The 25,288-nt window shown below is 45.0% G+C and overlaps 1 protein-coding gene and 1 long non-coding RNA gene across 3 annotated transcripts in view; one reads left to right on the plus strand and one right to left on the minus strand.

The window, feature by feature from the left end:
* The window catches only part of EBF3 (EBF transcription factor 3), a gene marked incomplete at its 3' end in the record, with an annotated part of 178,522 nt that extends 171,050 nt beyond the window's left edge, over window positions 1-7,472 (minus strand). The window contains exon 1 of one of the 2 annotated variants that reach the window (XM_083439661.1): window positions 7,343-7,472. The remainder of the gene's footprint in view (window positions 1-7,342) is intronic. The other variant, XM_083439653.1, reaches the window with a different exon arrangement.
* On the plus strand, window positions 1,729-17,393 carry LOC310677218. The gene is made up of 3 exons (XR_014510999.1): window positions 1,729-2,481; window positions 10,755-10,894; window positions 17,275-17,393. It is a non-coding gene; the product is annotated as an uncharacterized lncRNA (long non-coding RNA).
* The last annotated feature ends 7,895 nt before the right edge of the window (window positions 17,394-25,288 follow it).

The raw sequence follows: 25,288 nt of genomic DNA on the forward strand, positions 1-25,288 counted from the left end.
AAGTTAGTCATGCAGAATGTGCTGCGGATTTGAATGAGATTTGCATGTTGCAGCCAAGACCTCCCGAAGTAACGACCCTCCTCCTCCTCCTCCTCGGAGTGTGTGAAGTGTTCCTTTTGTGTGAATTTACGGGGTGAGGCTTCAATGATCCCCCCACAAATTTGCATTTAAATAGCGACATCAAGCGATTCGCGTGCCACACACCAGTGGTCTCCCAGATGTCAAGCCGAAGTCAGTCAGATGGCCATTGCCCAGCTGTCCTTCTAAACATCATCATACCAGAGCATGCAGTGACCTTAAAGGGACAGAGCCCTGCCTGGGCTTTCAACCACCACCCAAGGCTCCTCTTTCTCCGCACCCCACCCCTTACAAGGGTGGCGGGGGAGGGGGGAAGCCGGGTGTGTGGGGGGGAGAGGACACGTCCGATCTGGCCTTTCAACATGTTCCATTGTACAGCCCCCGTCTGTTAAAAGCCTGAGAAAAGGAATCGCAGAGTCTACCATAAATCATGTTTAAGATCTCAACCCTTCTCCCCCCCCCTTTCTGTGTTCTCTAACAACACACAGCATAATGACCCATAATCGCACACCTTATACGGATCCCACAGATTCAAATTGATAATTTGCCCGGCCTCGGAGTGCGCGCGTGTGTATGCACATATACGCGTGTTTGTGTGCGCACGCGCTTATACACACTTACACACACGCGCACAATTGCACGCACACACGCACGCACACTCGCGCGCTCTCTCTCTCTCCTTTGGGATGATTCTCCCGAGACTATTATCGCAAACACTTCACTTATTATCTCCCTGCCACCACCCTGAATAAGAAAGAACTGTTACACCTCAGTGGTTCAAACCTTCCCAATTTTCCCACGTGTATTCCCTGTTTATTTTGCCTGGTGCTCAAGTTCCACGCTGCTCCTCTTCCCCCCTCTACTCCCCCCCCCTCCAATTTGGTGTGTTTATGCGCGCCTGAGTGCAAGTTTCCACTTTTGCCAAAGAAACTTTGGAGGGAGGAAAAGTTCAGAGAGAAGGAACGGTGCCATCAGCTTGTGGTCACGCCAACCACCATGCGCGCGCGCGCGCGCTCTCGTGTTTAATTTTCACCCTTCTGTCCATTCTTATTATTCGAACGAGTATTATTTTATTTCGGATGGCCAAGCGAAGAATCGAAGCCAACTTGCCAACACCCATATTTCATTTTTAGTGTTTTTCAGGCGCCATTGATTAAGGAGGTGTTCGGTTCCACTCGGAGTAATTTATGCCCGGCTTCACCGAAACAAATCTCAGCAAACTCTTGTTTCTTCGCTTCTCGAAGAGCCGCACATTTGTAGTTCAGCTATTTGTTTAAACTTGGCAAGGTCTCCCAGAACAATTTGGGTTGGGAGTGTGTGTGTGTGTGTGTGTGTGTGTGTGTTGCGGGAGAGACACTGGGGGTGCCAAGGGTCGACTAATTTCCCAGGTCGGTGGCTAGTATTTCGGGGCGCCGTGCGCGCCCCTCGGAGGTCCTGACTCCGGATTGTGCTGCTGTTACAGCAAGATTCGTAGGGTAAACGCGATTTGGGCGCGCGCCTGGGATGTGCCGAAGGCTTCCGCCAGCATAACTAACTGGGCATTGGTGGTGGGTTTTTTTGTTTTGGGGTTTTTTTGTTTTTTGTTTAGAGAGAAGCTTTCTCTGGAGACTCCTTGAAAGATCCTTCCCCTGCCAAGGCCGGCACTTTGGGGTCAGTGCAGAGGGATTTGGGCCAGGGGACCTAATTCCACAGCATCCAGCTCTGGCTCCAAGCCGCCCTGTCCTCTTTTTGCTACTGCAGCAGCAGCAGCAGCAGCGGCAGATCAGAGGTTGGCGGCGGCCCCTCTTTCCGGTGACCGTCCAGCTGAGAGGCAGGCGAGCCCAGGGACCTGGACCTGGAAGGAATTGGACCGCCCTCCTCGCCTGGACTTTGATTCCCTCCCGAATCCAATCCACCACCGTTTCCTTCTCCAAACAGATTCCAGGCACGCCAGCCCAAAAGGGCAAAGTTACAGCGGCGAGTGGCAGTGTAGGAATTGGAAATCTCTCTCTCTCTCTCTCACTCTCTCTCTCTCTCACACACACACACGCCTGTGCAAAGCCACCTGCCAGGCTCTGGTGCAGAGTTCGCTTCTGGCTCCGGAGCGAGACTCCGGACAGGCACGTGTGAACGTCAGCACGGTCTTGGGAATGCCCCGCTTCGCCTTCCTAGCCCGCCCATACAATACCAGGCAAAATATGGTATTGAGCTTCGATTGGCTTCATTCAGGTTAGCATTCACACCTGCCAAGCGCAAGGCGGGTGCTATGTATACCAAACAAACACACAGCAAGTTGGGGGGGGGGGATCTTAACTAGCTCTGCTCAAACCGGCGTGGGGAGACGAAACCACGTTTAAGCTTTTTCTTCGTAGTGTCTTAAGGAGGTGAGGCGGACAATAACGCGCTGGTTAACTGGAGCAAAACGTAAGTTTTGTAGCAACAAGGTTTTTTTCCTCTCTCTCTCTTTCTGTGAACGAGCTGCTTTGATGATTTCCTTTCTCATCCCCGCCTACCTCCTTTTGGTTAGATTGCAAAGACTGGGGATGGTGCGGGGCGGGCGCGCTGAGAAAAGACCTTTTAACTCTATTATTAGGCGAGTTTCAGGAAACACACATAGACCAAAATCTCCCTGAATAAAGAGATATAATTCTCTAAGTAAAGAAATTCTAGCGTCTCTTGGCCGCCCGGCGGTGGTGAAGTTTGACGAACAGCGCCTCCTTGGGTGGGGAGACGAGATTTTCAGCGCAAATAAGATTGAGATCGTCAGTCGAGGGGACAAAAAGTAGCATCTCTCTCGCTCTCTGCCTCTCTCCCTCCCTTTCTACAGTCCACGGTCTTATTGGGCTTCATTTGCCCCTCTTCTGAGTGGCAGTGGTGAGAAACAGCTTTCTCCACCTGGGAGGCTGCTCTGAAGTTTCTTAGGCCTCTCGGATCCGCTGAGTATAAACGCGGCGTTTCAGATTTAAGAGGAAGCGATAGTTTTCTCTTCCCACCTTCTCCCAACGAACTCCCTCCTAGCAGCGGTCCTTAGTTTGGCATCTGCAAGCAGGGCATCCGCCTTGGGAAACTAAACGCGGGTGAAATGGCACCGAGATGGTTAGCCTGGAAAAACCTTCCCAAGTAGAGAAAAAACGGGGAAAAGGCGGGAGGGTGCCGCTACTTGAGAGTAAAGAGGCTCTCGGAGCAGGAGGGGAGCTCTGGCAACCGGGGAGAGAGAGAGAGGAGGGGAAAACGGGGATTCCGGAGCGAAGGTAATAGTCAGTGTGGAAAGTAACCACGGGAAGCGCGTTCAGCTGGAAGAAGAAACCAGGGGAACGTCCGTCACATTTGGGGCTTGGAAGAGTCTTCCTTTAGTTTAGAGGGACAGGACAGGACGCTTCCGTGTCTGGGAAAGGATTGGGGAACGGAGCGGAGAATACAGACCAGAAGCATTGATTTAAACTAAGCAAACCTCACGGAGAGAGAGGGAGAAAACGCACGTCAAATTGGAAGAACGTTGTTTGCCCGGAAGACTTTCTCTTTGCGATGAATGAATGAAGGCTGTAGGGGAAAGGGGAAAAAAAGAGCAATCCAATATAGGGAGGGGAGAGAGGGCTGGCGGGCTGGCGGCGGCGGCGTGGGGGATTGTTCCTGGAAGCAGGCAGGATCGGGCAAGGGAGGAAGTTTCGCAGCTTTTTAGGGGTCGAGAAAGCGCATCGTTTCCTAAAGACCTCCAGCGGTTCCAGGAAAAGCAAAGCCAGAGAGTTCGTCGGCATTTATTTAAATGGCCCTTTGTTGTCCTCTCCCTTTCCCTGCGCCGCCGGGCCTGTGTTTATTCGTAAACAAACAAAAGAAAAAACAAACAAAACGCCACCTCCCTTCCCTGCAAAGAAGTTTTCGAGCCGACCCGTCTTCATTATCCTACCATCAAAATCTCCACCGACTCCGACTGAACAAACAAGGATCGATCCGATCATTTCAGATATTATAATTGGCTTTAATTAAACACACTTCGTTCTAATTAACTCTGAAATTTTAGCATGCTTTGGGACGCTGGTGTCTGATTTGATATTGTCAGTCCAGATGTCCTAATAAAATTCAATCCTCCACTCAAGACTTCAATATTCACTAAGAACAAAATGCAAATTAAATGTAAAACCTAAAGTATCGCCAAAGGTATAATCAAGAAAGGTGTCTCCAAACTTCTCACTTTTTTTATTACGCAGTAGTTAGAAAATGCAGATTACAGCCTAACAAGACCTCGCCTGAATAATAGAGAGTTTAACTCTTTCCTGCTCTTTCCTGAGTCTAACCTAATGTGCTTGGGGAACCGGTGCACGCGCGCGCGCGCACCCTTGTCCTGCCGAGGACCAGAGCTGGGTGGGACTCGGGGCACATTTCCTTCAAAAACACGGTGCGCTCTTGAAGGCGATTTCGCCTAATTTGGGAGCGGGGGGGGGGGGTGCGCGACACCTCCAGTTCCCAGATATTTCCAAGATTGCAGAGAGGATATAATGCTCCAGAGCCGACTGGCACAATTTTTCGGCGACTTCCTTTTCCCTGTCGAGCGTAAAGGAAGTGGAGCACTTGGATAGAGGATCCTCCAGCAGCAGTTCAACTGCGCTGAGAGACCTGGCCACGCTCAGCTACTCCCTGGGCCAAGGAGGCTCTCTAACGTGTCCCCCACCCCACCCCGCAATCTTGCAAAGCAGTGAAGAAACAAGGACCCTCCATTCTCTCGGGGCTTCTCTCTCTCTCTCTCCATAGCCCACGATTGCGCATCCTTTTCAATAATTAAAGCCTTAAAAGCTGGTCCACCACCGAGCAAAGTTACATGACAGACTTCCCCGGACCAGCCTATTAAGAGAGGCTTTTTGATGGCTCCTGGACAGTTTAGCTGGGCGAGATGTCATTTGTTTGTTGCACTGGGAGTTTCGATCTATTGAATCGGGATAACAATAATAAACACGGAATGCTGTTACTCTTAAAAAGAGCACGGTTTGTAAGCAAGAACACTTGCTTATTTCCCTCCCGCCGCCCCCGCTTCGTACATTGTGCCATGTTAATAAAGTCACTTAAAGTTGTTGCTAATTTAACTTTGGCATTAAAAAAAAAAAAAAAGAGGAGGAAGAGGGAAGGGCATGCGTGCGAGTGTGTGTGTGTCGCACGCGGGTGATTTGCATTTTCTTTAGTATATTGAAATGAGGAGAGAACTGCTGGGCGGTTGGGCTGCCCAGAGCATAGCTAGGGGCCATGCAGAAATAAAAACAGAGAAAGAAAAGAAGAAAGAAAGAAACGGGCTCCTCTTCTAGACTATTAATAAGCAATTTGTCCCGCTGAAATTTACATTGCAAAGGGGGGGGGGGCGGAGGAGGAGGACGGGGGGGGGGAGAAGAACTGGCCGTCCGCGCGCATTTGTGCTGCTTTCAGCTGCGCCAGCGCTGTGCAAGCTGCCTTGGTGGATGAAAGGATGAAGTGTCCCACACCGCCCCCTCCCCCCCCCAAAAGTGATTTATGGTAGATATTTAAACTTTCCTTCCTTATAACTGTTAGGGGCAAGGTTTCTCTTGCGCGCGTTTAGCGTGGCTCTTGATTTGCATATGCTTGATCAATCTCCTCTCTCCCTTTCAAGTGGGACACTTGGAATCCCCCCCCCACCCCACCCTCCTTTGAAACGGACAAGTACACACTTTAGCGGTTAGCCGAAGGGTTAATTTTAACTCCGCTCTTCACCCTGAAAATTGCGGCTTGTTGTGTTTCAAAGCTTATTTAGGTCTGAGAAATAATCGTAGATTGTGTTGGGTAAACAACAAGTGCTGGGATTCATCCCCTCTTACACACACACACACACACACACACACCACACACTGCCTTCCTCGCAACCCAAATTTCCCTTTGGCTTTAAGGGGGGGGGGGAGAGGCGAAAAGGGGGAGAGAATTTTTTAAAAAAGAAAAGAGTTTGTAAAGGTTGAATAGCGGGTGCAGTCTGCCACCTAGAGGACACTTTGCGTTTCCATGGCAAATCCCTGGCGTTTGCTCATATTAGATCCTTCTTTAGATCTTGATTGCTGTTTAAGTCACTTATCAAAATTACCCAGCTATTTCTCCGTGCCATTTTGCTTATGAAACATTGATTGCTTTGTTATTTGAACTTTTAAGAGCGCAGTATTAAAGAAAAAGAAAAGAAAGGCGCACAAAACAACTTCAACACTCTCCGCACAAGAAAATCGTTGCCATTTTTAGACATTAGATTAAAAGGTATGAAATGTAAAAATAATACAATTTGATTTGTTAGTCTAACTGCGATTTGAGAGTTGATGTCCCCAAAGGCCAGGCGAGCTTTTTCTCTTTATTTATTTTTATTAAAACATCAATCTACTGTGGAGCTGGGTGAACTCAGTTTCACCTAGAGAACATAAAATTCTCCATACCAAGGAAATAAGCACCTTTCATAAATCAACAGTATTCCTGACAGATCGATCAATTTTTGGTTGTTAATCCGAAAGGAGGAGTTTTAATTGCTTCCACCGTGTTTTTTCAGTTCAAGCACCTTTGGCGTTGCCAGACCCTTAAAAGTGCTTCACTCTGGCGCTATAATTTGGATGGAAAACAAAGTTACACCTTTCAAGCCAAATCACCTTCCCAACTCCCCCGAAACAACACGAACAGCGCCAACATTCCTCTTCGGATCCCAACAGGGGTACCGAAACGACAACACAAAACAGAACTTTCTGACAACCTTCCAACAAACAGGGGCGCGGGCGCGCGCGGAGGCACACACAGATATACTACACAAGCCCGCAAGTAATCCACCCGAAGTTACACGGAGGAACACCCCACACGGTGCGTAAAAGGACAAAACCGCTGGCTGAGTGGCAAGAGGAGCTTCTGTCAAGCAGTGGCTTAGGACGCCTCTTGTCCTCAGACCCCTTTGATGCATGGAGCCAATTGCGGATCAAGTGAAATTGACAGCAACATCAGGCGCGCTGCCCTGCCTGATCAATCTGCCCCCTCGCCTAATTGGAGTCAGCGCAAGAGCAGCAAGGAAGCGAGAGTGGCTTTCTTTCTTTCCTTTCTCCCTCCTCCCTTGTGCCGAGTTACCAACCCAGCTGCACCACCCCCCTCCATCCCTCGGGCAACTTTGTCTCTTTCCAGAATCAGGACCACACACACACCTGAGACTGGAGGACCCCCTCGGAGAGAAAGGAAAGGGAGGAAGAAAAAGAGAAGTGAGGGGGGGGGGGAGCAAGCAAGCAAGCGAGCGCAATGCTGGTAGTAATGGGACTCGCAAAACCCAATCGCTTACCTTTCACGGCTAATTAGGCAATAGACAGGTTTGTTTGGGTTCACAAAGGAGGCTAGGAGTGTTTATTGTGGACGGAAAGCTAGACTTGAGGAGTGTGTGTGATCTGGGCTATTTAATACATTACTTACCCGACGACAATCTCAGGAAAGCTCTACGGGGCAAAGGGATGTGAGAGAGCGCAGCAGTGCGCAAGCGCCCCCCCTGGTTGAAACGGGAGGGAGGGGGAGCGACAAGCGAATGGGACTTGGGGGAGGAGGAGGAGGAGGGGGAGGAGGGAGGCTGGATAGAGGGGAGTCCGGAGTTGGGGGGGGGGGCAAAGCGAGCAACAGTCTTGAAGAAAGTTTGGTGGGAGAGGGAGCTTGTCCTGGAGGAAGGCGCAAACCAGCAGTCAGGCAGCGGGCGAAAGGGATGGGAAGAGGCAGGCAGAGCGCGGCTGCATCCTCGGATGTGGGTCGCTCCCCTCGAGAGGCCACCTCGGGCAAAGGCGGGGAGTTGCACTTCGCAGAGGTGGCATCTCCAAGCCCTTGGCGGCTGGCCAGAGGGGGAAGAGGAGGCGGCGGCCGAGGAGCCCCGGAAGCTCTCTGCCAAGGGCGCCGCCGAGCCAAGCTGGGTTTAACTCCTTTTCACCAAAGGGTCGTGCGCGCCCAGACAACCGGGGTGGCCAAAGGGTCGGGTTTTCCCCCTTTTGCTCTGCTTCTCCAGACAGGGTCCAGCTTCTCGGCCAGATCAGTGACTCCATGCAGCATGACTAGCTTTGGGGACGGGTGGGCGCGGGGTTCCCCTCTTTCCCTGGATGCATGAATCTGGAGAAGGGGACTTGGGACTGTGGTGTCGAAGCTGCTTTGGGAAGCCTCGGTGGGAAAGGGCGGCCACGACCTGGCCTTATTCTAGGCTCCTTTTAATTGAGGGTGGGAGGAAGGGAGAGAAAAGCAGTCTTGTGTCACCGCAAAGCCCGCGCTTTTCTCTTGACACCCAACTCATCAGTCCAGAAGACGTCTCTCTCCCATGCCTCCCTCCCCCCCCCCCCCGATGTTCACTAAAACAACTCACGTTTCCCTCCCGTTTGGGTGCTTGTTTGTTTTTCGCCCAGGTTAATAATAATAATAGTTAGTAGCAGTAGTAATTAATTTAACCATAAAAAACCAGCCACATCTTCCTCCCGCTTTCCCACGGCTTGGCCACTCACCCCGATCACTATGAGTGGAAACTTAACCTCGGGTTTCTACACAAGTGGGAGACGGGTCCAAACACGGGAATCGCCCTGAAAGCGAGGAGGGCGAGCGCGCGAGCGCACACGCGTGCCAACGTGCCACCTTCCCGGGAGAAATAGTATGCGTGTCCCCAAACCACAGCAACATAAGAATACAACAGTTGGGATCGCGGCACGTTTCCCTTCACGCCTGCACCTGAAGACGCTCGGGCGCAGAGGGGAAAAGACCTTGCGATGAGCCCCCAAAACGGGCTGCCTTCGGATGTCCCCCTCCGTTTCCATCTGTCAGGCGCTTTACGCTAAAGATGCTGCTGGCGGCGCTGGTCTTTACTGCCCCGCGCCAGCAACTGGTGGGATCTGGACAGATCTGGCAACCTAGGCGTTTTTTAAAAAATCAACAACACACAAACAGTGCCCATCCACGTAGGTCATCCTCTAAGGAGGTGTGGGGCAAGAAGGGGAGACAGTTCACGCCGGTAACAAAACGTTCCTCCCCCCAATCTAGCCAAATCGGATGGTAAGTGAAAGGTGAATAGCACTGCGCTCCGCAAAAACAGAGGAACCCGAGGTTACTATGCCAAGGCTGGGTTGGAGAGCGACCGTCGCTCCCTGGTCGATAGCGCGTGCTTCCTTGGAAGTAAGCCCCGCTGAAGTCAACAGGAGTTACTTCCAGGTAAAGCAGGCTCTAAGAAGCTCTGTAGATCCCCCCCCCCCCCGCGCTTAAATGGCTACTGTATTGTGTGCCACCACAGTGCGTTGGAACTGAATGCGCCGCCGCTGACAATTTCCACGCTTATTCTGAAGGCAGGAATCTTAAAAGACGGAAAGGCGCTTAGGGGAGAACCTCAATCAGTCAATGCCGGGTGGTGGTTGTTTTAAACTTCTCAGCTAATGCGTAAAAGACCGAGGTGTAAAGGATATTTAAGACAGATCCACACACGAATTGTAAGCAAGTAGTGTGATATAAGCCGCTCTAGGTCTTCAGAAGGCGCTAAGAAGTCACAACCCCAGGTGGGATTTAAACACACACACACACACATTTTTTTTCACATTTTGGGACAAATTATACTGAAATACTTCGGTTTAAGTGGTCTGGATTGGGATGTATCATATTTCTCTTTTGCACCAGCTTCAGGAAGGAGAAGTACAGCCAGAATCTAAAAACAAAATGATTACTTAAAAAAAAACAACACCCAGCTAGTCATTAACAAATTATGGAAATTGACACCAAAGCACATTTTGTTACAAAGGGGAACACAAAGGTTCTATTACTTCATAAAGTAACATATACACGAATTATATTGGGTTTTTTATTTTCTAGATCGTGGATGATGGGTACAAATCGATTTTTATTGTAGGAGAAGGTGAAGAGCTTAGACAGAGAATACAAAGTTGCCTGTTTCTCTCCTGAAAAAGAACTCAGTACATTTTAAAACAAAAAGGTGACCCTGGGGAAGCCCTCCTCCAAAACGCTCCGGCTGCTGAGATTTTTTTCTTTTACAAGAATTCGAGAGGAATCTTTTTTTAATAATAATAATAAAAAACCCAAACCAGCTCAGAACCCTTACCCCAAGAATAAGACATTTTGCCAATGTTTTAATGTCAGATTATTATTATTTTTTAATCTATTTTTGTAGCTCAAGAATTTTAATTTTGTAAGGAAACTTATTTACAATTTCCCCCCTAAAGTAATGAATTGCTACATTAGTCTTAACTTTTCTCAGCAAGGGGACAGAAAAGAGGGGGGGGGGGAGAGACAGAAACTGAAAGTGACCATTAAAGCCTGCAGTCCTGAACTCATTTACTCGGGAATAAACCTCACTGAGCATAGTGGGACTTACTTCTGAGTAGACATGTATAGAATCACACTGTTTCAAAGGTATAGAAGAGTAAGCAGGAGTTCATCAAAAAGCAATAAAAAAACCCTACCCACCCCAGTATTAATAATTACATGGCTGAAGAGAGAGCTGATCTGAGAGACAATGCAATTAATTTAACTTGGAGAGTGTGTTCGGGCAAGAGAGTCTGTCTTTGTGTACGTGTGAATTCTCCCTTTTCTGGTTCAGGGACTGAGAGAGAGCCCAGGGTGTTAGGTCTTCATGCTGAAGTATGGGTGCCTGAGGGTGGGCCATTTAGGAGAATTAGGCATAGTCCCTAATACTGTATAACTTATATAACCCAAGCTTCATATTTGTTTTTCAGAATTATCCACCTCAGGCTGAGAGGAAAAGAACCATCTCCCCCTTTCCTTTATCCAAGAGGATACGCCAGTCTTTCTGATATGCAGTTCAACCCAAGCCACTGATTTTCAGAAGTTATAATGTGTTCAGTAGAACATCTAAGTAAGTGGGCTTGCTAACAAAAGAGGATTGCTAACAAAATTAAGAAAACTGATAAAATCATAAATTAGCATTAGTTACTGGGAAAAAGGAGGTACCATCAATCTTGCAGTACACAGGAAGAAGCCTCATTGACTCATGTTGTTTTAAAATCCTTATTAATAAGACTATTGTTTTGGAACGGTTTTCTCTTCATGACCACCTTAAGTTCTGCTCTGGTATATGTGAAATTTATAAAATATGTGGCATGTAGTCACGGAAACATTGAAGTTGAGGCTGTTTGAAACCTAGTACTACAGGACTGATATGTATTAGCTGAAAATATGGGGGTGATGCACACCCACATGCTCCTGGGTTCTGTCTCTTTGTCACACTCTGATGTGACAAAGAAATGAGACCTAGAGTAGGACCTTTTAGATAAAAAGGTGGGGTTGTGCTTACAATGGTGGACTCCATTTGGGTCTGTGTTATAAAGCACCCAAGCTGCAGAGAGAGTCAGCAAGACTGTAGAGAGGCGGCCAAATCTTGCTTCTTCCAAACATCCAGGTTAATCTGGAACAGGTTTAGCCACCTCTTCCCACAGTGATTCTAATTATACCCCTTTATTGTCACATGGTAGGTCTAAGTCTTTCTATGACACTCACTGACTTTCCTTCTAAAGAGGGGAACCTATTAGACCCAGAGAGATGGGAGGAGAAGAACAGGTGCATTGAAATGGTAGGCATTCTCTTTCACCAGCCATTAAGACAGGTGAAAATTTGGTGTAACAGGAAAAGGACCATTGCAGTCTGATTTCATCCTGTTCCAGTTTAGCTTGTTCTGCAAATAATAATAAGCAACAAAACAACAATAGCAGCTGTAACAGAAACAATAACTTACGATACACCTAAAATTTGCCAGGTTAATTAAAACCTGCGCACAGATTTACAATCTAATGTAGAAACAAGACACATTGTGGAGGGAAGTAAAGGGGAGAAATGATGTTTTTTTTTAAAGGAGGGGTTCGAACACAGAGCCAGAAGAAGAGAGCAAGATGTAAGGCAGGAATTGCAGGGAGGTAGGAACAAAGGACATTATATGCAATGATATAAAGGTGAATTTTGATAGCCATGAGGCAGGAGGGAAGCAAGTTGATAGGCTCTAAAGAGCCAGGGGATGTAAAGTGGGTAATGATGATGTGAATGTATATAATTAAATGGAAAATAAATAACACACACACACATGTATGTGTGTATATATATATATATGTGTGTGTGTGTGTGTGTGTGTGTGTGTGTGTGTGTAGACAAAGGACATTTGTGGGGAATAAAGAGGGCAGTCTTAGGTTTAAGGCTGATATCTGTAGGTAGGTCTAAGATCCTGAGGAGGAACAGAGAAAGAAAACAAAATAGTTACAGAAGAGCAAAACCAGTAAGACATTTGAAAATGTTCACAGGCATCTTGATTTGAAATCAAGGAGAGAGTGAGAGGACACCGGTGATGAGAACAGTGAAACTGAGTAATGCAAACTGAGCCGCAAGTAGAATATATCAAATGAGCGGCAGCACGCAGGAGAGAGAGGGAAGTTATTTAATAACAGATGTTGAAAGATGAAGTACAAGGTTGTAATCGTCAATGAGAATAAATGAGAGAATGGGCTAAAATGCTGGTAAAGCCTGCAGAAAGAAAATAATGAATTAAGGTCTATATTAAACAACTGAAAATAACAAGACCTGGAAGAGTGGAGGAAGAGGAAAGGAAGAATTAGATGAAGACACGATTCTGGCCTTGATAAGTCTACAAACACTAGCATGATCAAGAACAAGAAAAGGTGATGTTGCAGCAATAAGAAAACCAGAAGCTCAGTTTTAGTGGAGTTATATTTAGATACAGTGGTACCTCGGGTTAAGAACTTAATTCGTTCTGGAGGTCCCTTCTTAATCTGAAACTGTTCTTAACCTGAGGTACCACTTTAGCTAATGGGGCCTCCTGCTGCCGCCGCACAATTTCTGTTCTCATCCTGAAGCAAAGTTCTTAACCCAAGGTACTATTTCTGGGTAAGTGGAGTCTGTAACCTGAAGTGTCTGTAACCCGAGGTACCACTGTAATGGGCACTTATCTGATGAGAAGCAGAGCTGAGAGTGGGGCAAGAGAAGAAGATAGTTCGTGTAAAGAATTGTAGGTCATTGGCATAAAGGTGGAATATTTTCTTTCTTAATTTTAATGGAGGCAGACAGGGGAAGTAAATGTTGCCCAGTTGATTCCATGGATGATCCTCTCTTCATAGTGACAAAGTTGTTATAAGAACCACAACAGTGCAATAGTCACCATTTTCGTCCCAGAAATGTGCCTCCAATTTGGCATTTGGAAAGTCTTGTCATGGTCAGAAAAGCAGGTGTAGGAACTTGGTTTTGCAGAATGTTTGCACAATATCTGTTGAAATGGTCTTCTGATTCCTACTGGCTCATATGAACACTGCAATATACAATAGTAAATGATGGATTCCACTAGAGACTTTTGGCTACAGAATCATGGAAGATCAACCATTTTTTGTTGTCCAGTGCAGCAGTATTAGGATGTTCAGTTTTAGTGTTGCAAAGAATCAGTCTAAGCTGTGGTAGTATCAGGTTCAGTACCAGAGGACGCCCCAGTGGTTCCTGCTAAATATCCCCCTCCACTCCAATAGTGGCTGTGGTTGGAAGTCTCCTCACTACGGCAGCAATAATATGAGTGTATGCCTTCTTAAGCCATGAAACCTTGGTCATATCTAATTCAAGGATCCATCTCCATGCCCTTAGTCAGATATTAATTAATTCCAGGAAAGTTTACACTGGGCACCCTCCATCAAACATCTTCCTCTGGTAATTAGATTAAGTCTAAATTTACATTCCCTGCAAAATGCCCATGAGGGACAAAAGAACGTAAGACAAGCTTGCTGGATCAGACCAATGGGTCATCAAGTCCCTGTGTCCTGTTCTCACAGTGGCCACCCGGATGCCTGTGGGAAGCTTGTAAGCAGGACATGAGCACAACAAGGCTCTGCATACCTGCAACTCATCAGCAATGCGGCACTGTGCATCTGACAGTCATGGTAGCCATTGAGAGCCTTGCCCTCCATGAATTTGTTTTTCTAAAAATTGATTTATTATCAAAAAAGGGCAAACATAATAAAGAAAAGAAACAACGAATCAAAAATTTAATCCATAAATTGTTAATATTTGTATGAGAAATAAAACCATTCCATGATAACTGGGCAATTCTTGCGAACTTCATCCAAGTAAGCAAAGCAGCATTGTCATTTTTAAACCAACAGTGTCCATTGCAATAACCTCTGTGGTGTGTCATCATCTTCAGTAAAGACCCCCAGAACAGAACTGAAGTGAACACATATTTAAGATATGGGTCCATAACAATATACTCAAGTACCTTATGCAATATGTTCAATAACAGTTTAACATCAGATGTATAATGCCTTTAACAATTTGTTGGGGGTGTCGGAGAAACAGCTTACAGAATACAGTGATTGACCTAACCTGACAGAACCAAATATGTATATATATGTATGTATGTGCATAGGTAGTTCCCTTACGAAGGGGCAAGAGACAATTTTATCCTCTGCCAGTCATCATTGACAACAGTGAGCTAGTTGCATCAATTGCCCGACTGTGGCAGTTTTCTGTGCACACTGCAGTTTCCTGTGTACACTGACTGGCCAGTGACTCTACAGGGTTCAGGTAGGGATTTTTTCTAGCCCTACCGGGAGGTGCTGAAGACTGAACCTGAGGACTTCTGCAGGTAAAAGCATGAGTTATGGTCATTCTTTCCTCTGAGCTACTCCTCTGTCCTTTTGGATGGGATAGCAAAACGACCTCCAAGATCTTCCTGACTCAGCCAAGAGTCCTATGGCTGATGCTTTGCAAGGGTTTGGTGACGCTTCCAGGTGAATGTGCCAAATAAATAGTGGAGAAAAAGGATAGGGAGCACTTGGGTGTCTCTGACTGCTACTCTATCCATTTATCCTCCCCAACTAAGGGAGATAATCATATAAAATAAATCTGAGTTGGTCCTACTTCAAAACAGAAGAGCAAAACAGAAGCCACATTGTTGTTCATCTAGTTCCTTCCTGCCCGAAAGCCACTTCCCTAATGAGTTACTTCTGAAATGGCAGGGAGATGAGTTCACCAGCATCCTTTTGGGATAAACCTAGCCATACACCCTCACACCTTCTGCATATTAATTAGTGGGCTTGGCAGCTTAAATAAGGTAGAGAGGTATGGGGTTTTTTCCTCTGTGGCTATTTAGTTCCAGCTCTCATGGAATCAACATCTCAGAGCCCATGTAGTGCTTCCACTGAATGTTTCAGCAACACAAATGATCACAATCATCATTATTTTTAAAAGCAAATAAGAACATTTCATTCTATGATCAGAGGTTGTAGAAACATTGTGTGGAATATAGGATTCCATTAATGGATAAGACACTGGGAAGAAGCTGGCAAAATTTATTTATTTCCATAGGAATTTAGTTGTTTGTCTGGCACAACTAAAATCCTCAAACGCTTTAAATCATGAAGGTTTTGTTTGAACTTTATTGGCTTCTCTTCTTCTTGCCCCTATGAAACAAGCTTTGGGAACTCTGTACATTTAGGAGTACACATAGATTCTTATTTCTTCCCTTCATGTTCCTTACTTTCAGCCTTCCTCCCTTTCTTGTTAAAAATCACACAGTTTTTTTAATACTCTTTTTAAAGACAGCCTTAATAAAGATTAGAAGAGGCAGCATGACGAAAGTCATTGCAAAACATTTGCTCATACATGCAGCCGTTGCTAGAGTTGAAAGGCATTGTGATAAGGTTATTGAGCCCCAGTGTGTGGTTTTCTTTGTATGGCCCTGATCCAAAGAAACACAACTGCTCCAGAAGAGTCACTTGTATTGCCATCTTGTTTTCTGATAGACCAATCAGAGCTAGAGATGCAAAATGTCTCTAGATAGAGACAGAGATGGGAGCAGTTGAATTGTATTCTATGGAGACCTAATGTAGCATAGCAGCCTAAGAGACTGAGAACCAGTCACCATTAAGTCACTAGATTGCCCAAGTAAACGACTGCTTCTCAGTTTCAGCCCCCCCCCCCCACCGGCAAAATTATCATACGGAAGTGCTTTGAACACTTCAAAGCATGTTGTTGCTGCTGACAGCATTCCTTGATACCTATGTCAAGTGTACACTGCGAGTTATTGAATGTGGTTCTCCTCTCCCCAATCTATTGATTGCGGTGCACACCCTTAACTTTTTTTGGGGGGTCTGTACTGGTAGGCTTTGTACATACCATACCTTTACAGAACATTAAAAGCACATTCCTTCCCTCAAATAATTATGGGTTCTGCAGTTTACCTCTCACAAGCAACACCCAGCAGTTCTCAGCAACACTTAACCAACTACAGCATCCACACTTCTTTGAAGGAAAGAATATACTTTAAAGGTGTAGCACAGAGCTTTCCAAACTTTTCATATTGGTGGCACATATTTAGACAGGCATCATTTCATGACACAATAACTCAGTTTTACTAGCAAACAGGAAGTCAAACTAACCCCTTTCCTGCCCCGGGAGGAGCGTGGGGAGTGTTCGTGCTACACACTTACACACTGCAGCCGACACATTAACGTGTCGTGACACACAGTTTGGAAAGCTCTGCTATAGTGTGTACACAGACTGCTTTCCTCTTATTCTTGAATCAGCGTGGCAACTGGTTACACACCTGAGGCTATCTTCAAAAATGATGGTTAAAGTATGTGTGTATGTATGGGGGAGGGGGGAAATCAAATTAAAAAGCTATATTGTCCACAGACTTTACTTTGTTTTCTACCTTTTATTGAGATTATTCATAAACTAGACTAGCCTAAAATGAGTAACTTGTGAAAACAAATTGAGATGAAGGAACAGGGCTTATTGGGTGAGAAGCTGAGCTAAATCTGAACCCAGAACTTTCCCCCACCTCAGTCATGAAACAAGAAGAGAGAGCAAGACAGCATATGCAAAGTGTCTGTCTTTTCCTCTCCACTGGCCGTTGATATTACTCCCACCTCGCAACTGCAATTTGGGTTAAGGACTTCCAGGTCAGAGAGCATGAGCTCAGTCACTTTCTTATTTCAGAAATTAAGCTCTGCTTGGCGGTTCTGCTTCCAAGTGGGCTTCAGCTTTGACATTCCTCATTGTACAAATATGACACCATCAGGTTAAATTCACATGTGTTAGCACTTCTGTCTACGCAGCAAATACAGCCGGCATAGGGGAAGTCAATGGGGTAACCTGTCCATTCCTTTTTCGTCGCTTTCGTGTGCCTCACCCTCTATCAGCAGTTTTCTGTCTTTGTGCTTTAATCTTATTCTTCCTTCTACCTTGCAGTGTGTCAGAACGGCTTCATTCAGTGCTGAGATGGAAAAAACTGCATACTCCAACTCTGCAGGGATACTACAGAACTGAACAGTCGAGTTTCCCCCTGGTACCAGCATCTTACCTTTGCAGTTTTTGCTCTTCCACCAGCCCTGAAGCAACTTGTCTGCTCCCAAATTGGAGTCTTCCTTATGGCAGCACAGATACTTGATACTCCTTTACTGGTAAGGCAGGCTGTAAATGTATTGTGAAGTGCAATTAAGTGGATAACGGTGGTCAAATACTCTCCTCATTCACCTGTCCGTTATTTTTCTTGCAGAGAATTCTTACTTTTGTTTACATTTCATAGTGTTTCATTTTTAATGGCTGTGAGACAATACAGGATCTGTGCCATTTTGAACAGCTCTTTATCCCTGATTTAGAACTGGAATCACTATATTATTTTGAATAGAACGTTGAGATTTTGCAAAAGTGAACAAAGAAACAAACCCTGTCCATAGGCTTACAATCTCATACAAGTTGAAGTGTGGAGAAGATGAAAGGGTTAGAAGGCAGACTACCCAAAGCCCTTTTAAATACACTATGATTAACACCGCAAAATATCTTCCTAAGTTTCCCGAATTTTAATTTTTTTACTAAATGCTTCCTTCTGTTTTGGGGTATACCTTTACAGATTCTTCTTCAATGGTGGATGGGAAGTGAGTAAAAAATCATGACAGAAAAGGTCATACTCTCAAAACCAAGAAAAATAAAAGTTAATGTCATCTCCTCTAGTGTTGAAGGTTAAATATTTTAGTGAAAAGTGTCAGGGATATAAGAGGACATTGACTGAAACAGTGGCCTGCTTTCCTTAAGTAACTGTCTTTGTGCCACAGTCTTGAATCCCCCAGCTTAAAGCCCTATTGGAAATGAGGTCACAGGGTGAGAGGTCAAGTATCAGGTGACCATGAGTTCAAGTTAAAATGTGGCAGCAGTGCTCACCAGGGACAGAGAAAGCCAAAAATCACACACACACACACACACACACACACTTCACCAGCAGACATAGAATTCTGTCAGGCATAACAAAAAATAAAGATATGATCTCTTTGTGTATCAAAAATTAAAATGAGTATGGGAAATACTGTAAATGTTTGCTCTAGGCTTGTTTGCTAGTGGGGTAGTTTTATGGTTTGCTTCTAGAGACAGCTCAGATGATGAAAGAAAATTAATGTATTGCATTCAAATATTACTAGCGGAATATGCTCACTATGTCAGAATTATCTGGAAATTTCAAGAGAAACTGCAACGTGATAGAAACTTTTTTGTTAACTTTAGAATGTTAAATTTTAAACACTGATCTCTATATTATTTAGAAAAGCCTTACAGCCTGTCCAGCATTATTATTATTACAGTATTATTTACTCACAACTGAGTCATGCTATATTCCACAGAGCTTATTCCCAATGGTGCATTGGTTTGCTTGTTGTATTTGTTGTACTATTAATATTACTCACCTATCACTAGCAGATCCCAGGGTGGTTTTCAGCAAATTAAAACCATAATTAAAAACATTTAAAATGGATTACAGTCACAGGAAACAGGTAAGTTCTGAAAACACACATCTCAGGTGTCAAGGCCTAGGGTAAAAGGGGCATTTTCAGTATCGCCAAAAGTTATTTTGTGAATTTGCCAGACACACACCTGTGTGGAGGGAATTCCCCAACTTAGGGGCTACCACAGAGAATGCCTTGTCTGGTGGCTATAGGGATGTGTATAGATGCTAGGGGAGGATATATTTATTAGATATTACCCTTCCTTCCTCATGTTTGTGAGTTCAGCAGAGTGCATTCCTTTGCAGCTTAGAAGGGAAGCTTAGATAGGCTAGTTTTAGCCTTTTAATTTAAGTCATTCAGGATGTTTTAAGGCAGACTGGATTCTCCTGGTATTTCCCTCCTGAAAACAATAACCACATAAACAATCTTGTAAATGGTAAAAATGACGTTTACTCACTCAGAATACTTGTTGAAGAGTAACAGACGCAGCAGCTTTGTTCAGGCAGGCTTAAAATGGTAATCCAGTTACGACGACATACTTTAGTCCAGTTTAAAATGGAGTCTGACCTGTGCCTCAGACTCAGCATATGTTCTCACGTTGCTGGAATGAGGTGAGAAAAGGACACAGTGGCTCTCAGAGTTCTCTCTAGCAAACTTACAGGAAAACTCTTTGAGCTTCAGCCCCTATCATGTGCCTGTCTAGCAAACATACATCATTGGTTTGACTGCGTTGTAAATATCCCACAGAGGCACTACCCCAAAACTGCTGAGAGAGGTGGAACTACTAAGAGGGCCCCCAATGCAAATCTTAACACTAAGCAGGGTCTCTAGGGAGGCAGTGGCCTTTGCAGCTGTCTGGGTCCTAAGTCTTTTAGGGCTTTAAACAGTAGCATGAGCACCTTAAATTGGGCCCAGAAACATACAGGCATCTGGTGCAGCTGCCTTAAAATGGCTTATGTGAATTCTAAAGGCAACCCTAGCTAGCAACCTGGCCATTGCATTTTAGACCAGTTCAAGTTCTGAGTCAAGGTCAGCCTCGTGTACACAGGATTACAATAATCCAATCTGGAAGTTTAACTAGAGCGTGGAACACCATGGCTAAGTCATCTCTGCCTAAAAGGAATCATAGCTGGTGAACCAGCCATAGCTGGAAATAGGCACTCTGAACTACCAAGGCCGCCTGAACCCCTGCTCCTTTCAGGGGAGTGTAACCGCTATCCAGAAAACACTCTTTTCCCACATTTGATAACTTGGAACACATAACACACCTGTCTTTTCAGGATTCAATTTCTTGGCCCACAGCCAGCCCATCACTGCCTCCAAACACTTGCCTAGCACCTCAGCTGCCTCCTCTCCTGATCCATATTGTGAATGGAAGGACATGTTTGGATTCAGCCCAGTGTCACTGTGGTACCAGTTCTGCAAGGAGCAATGCACATTGATGAGAAGGGAAACTCTCATGGGGCTAGCAGTCCTTTTCACTTGTTGAAACAGTAAAAATAACTCCTCTGGCACCAGAAAATGTTACTTTTTTAAAAAAAAAAATCTATTACTTATTTTCACTTTTTACATTTGCATTTCAGCCATTCTCTGTTGAGTACATGGAATCACCCAGTTTTTCCTTCTCAAAACAGTCTTAAAAATAGGTTAAGTTGAGGAAGGTGAGTGAGGAGTACAACTTTCTCTGCTGCGATTCTGCCTAAAATAGCACTCAAAGCAGCTTACAGAACTATTAAAATATAAATGATAATTGCTTACTCCCCCCCCAAAAAAACTGTACAAAAATAAAGCATAAGGTAACAGTATAACACATCAGAAAAAATTAAACAGATAAAAACTATTATGGGCGTAGCCAGGATTTTTGTTGGGGGGCAGAACCTCAGCTAGTTATGTATTTTTTCTTGATTTTTATTGATGGGGGGGCAGCTGCCCCTCCCTGCCCCCTCTTGGCTACGCCCATGAAGACTACAATGCTGAATGTACTTATATATATATACATGTAAAGACTGATACAACCATGCACAGGATTGCTATATCAGATAACAACAGGCATAACAATCCTGACCCAGGATCTGAGAAGGTTGGCAAAATAAAATATGTTTAATCCTGTGCTTGAAGCTTCATAACATGGTGGCCTCCCTGGTATCGCTGCAGACAAAACTTCAAGAGCTGCGGCAACCCTTTGGGGGGTATGACCCCACTCCAAATGATCAAGCCCAGGGCAATCCAATTTATAAATCTCTAAAAAGAGGGGGGGGGGGAGTTATGCAGGAAAAGCACCCCCTAAGGGTGGAACTGCACAGTATATATAGTACAGGGACGTTTACCAAATACTGTGACAATACTTAGTTTGAAGTGGATGTCCAAAGTGGGGATATCTTTTCCCCAGTGGTGATAAAAAGCCACTTAGGGAATAGTTTTCATTGGGGGGAAATGGAGGAAAGTGGAAGTCTTACATGCCTGTCTTCAACTTCAGATTGCAAATTCTGTGGCTGCACTGCATGTGACATACACTCCACCCCTCCAAGAACTGCATATATGTCATTTGGCCTCCTCAAACTCCTTAGGGATTCATAGGTCACAACAAGTACATTGGCTGATGTTTGGAAGCGAACCGGCAACCAGAGTAGCTGAGCAAGAATCAGTATAATATGATTCCAGTGCCTTGCTCCATCCGGAAGGTGGGTGGTGGCATTGTATTCCAGCTATACTAGCGTGGTTAAGAACAGAACCTGTATAATGCCATCAGTATGTGATTTTGCTTAAGTGTTTCATGTGAATATCAAATGCTATGGATGGACCTTTACAGAATAGGTTAATTGCTTCTGGGAAAGGGCCACAGCTCAGGGGCAGAGCCTCTGCTTTGCATGCAAAAGATCCCAGGTTCAAATCTCTAGGTAGAGCTGGAACTGCTTCCTTTCTGAAAGCTGGAGAGATGCTGCCATGTAGTGCAGGCAATATTGAGCGAGGCAGCTTCTTATGCAGCAAAACAGAAATGACCCAACATTGCTGAAAAAGCCCTGTCGTTTGGGAATAGAAATAAAGCAGTGATTCCAGCTATCAAAGGCTAACTTCTCCTGACTGTTCCTAAACAAAACTGAAGTAGTTTCATCACAACCCCTAAGCTGTGTCCAGGTTGAAATGGATCGAGGAAGTTAGCCTTTTCTAGAATTGCATATCGCTGATAGACCACCACATGCTCAGCCATATAGTACTAACAGATACCTCTGAATGCCACAGGTTCAGTTTTCCATAAAACTGCCTTTCCTGTCACAGTAATGTGCTCATCTGTGGCTTTGCATTGTACTGCATTGTACTACTTCAATGAAGGGAGCAGCACTGGTATGATATCCTGGGTCAGTACACTGTAACGTACTACAGATGCAACCTTGGTTTAGTAACACAACATTTTTCTCCTAAGAATTGAAGCACGTATAACATCTTTAAAGAGGGATGGAAGGGGTGAAAGGCAGTTCCCCAAGTCTTTCTCAGAGAAGTAGAGATTATTTTGTATGTGCTAGAAGTGTTTGGTTGCAGCCTTAAAGACATTTAGTAGGATGTACATTTTCTTGATTTCAGTAACTGATTGCTACAATGCAATTCTGCAGTGATACAAATTTATTGCAAATTATTATTACAAGAAGAGTAAGCTTTAATTTTCTTTAGTGTACATGCAATATTGGAAGAAAACAAAAAGGTTACATTTCCTTAAACTCTTGCCCTGCCTATACATGGGCTGCTTAAATTCACATGTATAAAATGGCTATAGCACAATTCTCACTGTTGACCAGAAAATGCCTCTTAACTATCTGCCCTATTCTCAAATGCTCCCTTGGCACAGGTCTTTCTGAAATGAATAGCGCTTACTTGGGTGAAGCAGTTTAAGGACCAAGCCTCTATATTTCCATCAGTGCAGGAGCAAGAAGTTTTTCTGGAGACTCGTCACTTCCAAGGAACATTCCAGCTAATGGTGGTTTTGCCCACAATGCTGTGTTTCTTTTGTATCCCAAACCACAGATTGATAGGTAGCCATTATAGCTGGAATTCCTTGAAGCTGTAATGAGAGGGCTGTAATTTCATGGCTGTGAGGCCATAAGCTATGAAATATGACCTTTATACAGTGTGAGAAAGAAAACCCAGCACTGTTTTTATATTGTTCTAGTAGGAATCTACTATGAAGAAACCCTCAAATTTCTCACACAATTGGTCTTAGGGTGCTTTTGCACTTCACCAGCGACCCATGGGTCAAACTGACCTTTGCCACAGTCTACACCAGAGCACTGAAGTTAAGTCACTGAAGCACATACCGTTTTCCCAGACACTTCTAGGGTGAGCAGAAGCAAAGGAGAGCAGGGCTCTGCTATCTTTAGCACTCGTGTAAGTGCAGGTGTAAGCCTTCCTCACCCTTGGATGGCAAACTGTGCTTGCTCTCTGGCCTGTATTCTTCTGTAACTGGTCATCCAAGCTACTTCCATCTGTGCTGCCAACCTAGTGTATGTTTCATCTGCTCCTGATCCAAGCCAGTAATGAATCAGCTGTGTAGGTGGAGCAAGATGGGATGATAACAGTGCAATTCTCTATGTCTGCTCAGAAGCTCAGACTCATTTAATAATTCAACGGACCTTTCTGCCAGGGAAGTGGGTGTGAAGATTGTAACACATTTCAAGTGTTCACTTACATTGTCTCAGTGATATTTGCAATAACCTTGCTCAGGAGGCCTTTATTATGCCCATTTTGCAGGCTGGGGGTTGTGGCTAGGGCTGATAAAATAGTGGCTTACTAGCTCTGCCCACTGAGTTCATGACTGAGAGCAGAGGTTTGAACTGTGCACATCCCAGCTCATAGATTAGACTCTAAGATATGGGCTTCATGTTCAATGGGAAGACCGCCCAACTCCTGCCTGTTCAGAACTTTGAGGGGAACTGTCCATACCAAGAGAGGAAGGGCTGCTTTTCTGCCCTGCTCCTTATCTCTGGTTCTGTTTCTCCTCTCACAGCTGATGTTGGTACAGGGGAAACGCAGGATCCCCCTCCTTCCTCAGTCAGCCTTACATGGTAAGCTGCCATGAGTGGATTTGGGGAGAAGAGATAGGACTGCTAGTTATTTGAATGACTTGCCATCTACCCCTGGACCCACGTAGGCAACTCTGTTAATGGAGATAGATGGAGAAATAGCACTTGTTGTACAATCCTCTACGTGTCTGTGCAGAAGTAAGAGGCACTGGCTTGTATGCAATGGAGTGCTAAGTAAATGCACCAGCAGCTCAATAGTTTCCATTAGTGCTATGGGGCTTTGCTCCCTGTCCTCCCCCTAGGTAAAGGTAAAGGAGACCCTTGACCATTATGTCCAGTCGTGGCCGACTCTGGGGTTGCGGCACTCATCTTGCTTTATTGGCCAAGGGAGCCGGTGTACAGCTTCCGGGTCATGTGGCCAGCATGACTAAGCCGCTTCTGGCGAACCAGAGCAGTGCATGGAAACACCATTTACCTTCCCACCAGAGTGGTACCTATTTATCTACTTGCACTTTGACGTGCTTTTGAACTGCTAGGTTGGCAGGAGCAGGGACCAAGCAACAGGAGCTCACCCCGTCGCAGGGATTCGAACCGCCGACCTTCTGATTGGCAAGTCCTAGGTTCTGTGGTTTAACCCACAGCGCCACCCACGTCCCGTCCTCCCCCTACATGTCCTGGGTTTCCCCATACGCTCTGGAGCAGATTTGAGGAGGGACACAACAGGGGATGTGCACAAGGAGAGGAGAGGGTGCAAAGTCCTGTAGCACAAGTGGAAATCTTTGTGCCAATGAGAAGCTTACTTAGTGTTGCATTGGGTACACCTTGGGCCAGTCATTCACTCTCAGCCTAACCCACCTAACAGGGTTGTTGTGAGGATAAAATGGGGAAGAGGAGAACAATATACACCACCTTGAGCTTCTTGGAGGAATAGTGGGATTTAAATGCAATAATTATAAATAAAGCAAATAAGTAATCGAGTTCCATGTGGCTTTTCCCTTGGTATAGGATTTCAGCCTTTTTATTTATTTGGCACACTCAAAGTATTCACAGCACTCAACATACTTACAACAGCCTTGCGAGGGAGGTAACTTACCAGCACTTCAACACACATCTGAATTCACCATAATAATCTTTAGCTTGCTCTCTTCAGAAACTGATACTTAAAGTTATATTACAGATTATTAGAACCGAAAGAGCTCTATTTAAATAGAACCATTTCTTCACCACTTCCTGAGCTGTTAAGCATTACGACATAGTCATGTTACACATGTTCAATATAATTGTAAAGTTGGTGTATTATAGTTCCATATACAGTATATATAACCCCTGGAAGAATAATCAGAAAGCAGGTTAAGATAGAATACAATTTATTAGTACCTGCTTTTTCCTGTAAAGACTATACTGGTGGCAATAATAATGACTTATGTGACTTGGCTAAGCTGAATATTATTAGACAAGCAGAATATTATTATAAAGGAA

This window comes from Podarcis tiliguerta (assembly GCF_965153285.1).
Source record: "Podarcis tiliguerta genome assembly, chromosome: 5".
NCBI lineage: Eukaryota > Metazoa > Chordata > Lepidosauria > Squamata > Lacertidae > Podarcis > Podarcis tiliguerta.